We start from the raw sequence: 439 nt of genomic DNA on the forward strand, positions 1-439 counted from the left end.
TCGTGTGTTTATTAGTCACGTTGAATCAATGAAAGCAGTTTAATCTTCTGTTTATTCAGCTGCAGCGATTTTCTGGGTTTCTTCTGCGAGGCGTATTTGGAGTTTCAGAGCGAGAGCGCCCTCTGGCCTTTGGATGGCGATTTACTGCTGATCATAGAACCGTGCTTCACTGAAAGACACGCATGACAATCGCAGCTTCTGTCGAATTGCGATCTCGATTCCATTTCGATTTATCGTGCAGCCCTAACTCACGCTATGGACTAGTATCTGTAAATATTAAGCCGCAAAAAGACTATTTAAATATGAATCCTGCATGTTCTTGTGTCTCTGTATATGTGAATGGCACAGACGCGTGGTTTTGTTTACTGCACACATACTGAAGTGCGTGACTCACTAAATGAGGACATAAATACATGAACAACATCCCCAGAACTGCTCT

The 439-nt window shown here is 42.8% G+C and overlaps 1 protein-coding gene across 1 annotated transcript in view; it reads left to right on the forward strand.

Annotated features, from left to right (window-relative positions):
* The window catches only part of LOC107756372 (dnaJ homolog subfamily C member 11-like), a 15,887-nt gene that overhangs the window by 2,303 nt on the left and 13,145 nt on the right, over positions 1-439 (forward strand). The window lies entirely within an intron of this gene.

The sequence above is a fragment of the Sinocyclocheilus rhinocerous genome, unplaced genomic scaffold, assembly GCF_001515625.1.
Source record: "Sinocyclocheilus rhinocerous isolate Xijiao unplaced genomic scaffold, SAMN03320098_v1.1 scaffold712, whole genome shotgun sequence".
Taxonomy (NCBI): domain Eukaryota; kingdom Metazoa; phylum Chordata; class Actinopteri; order Cypriniformes; family Cyprinidae; genus Sinocyclocheilus; species Sinocyclocheilus rhinocerous.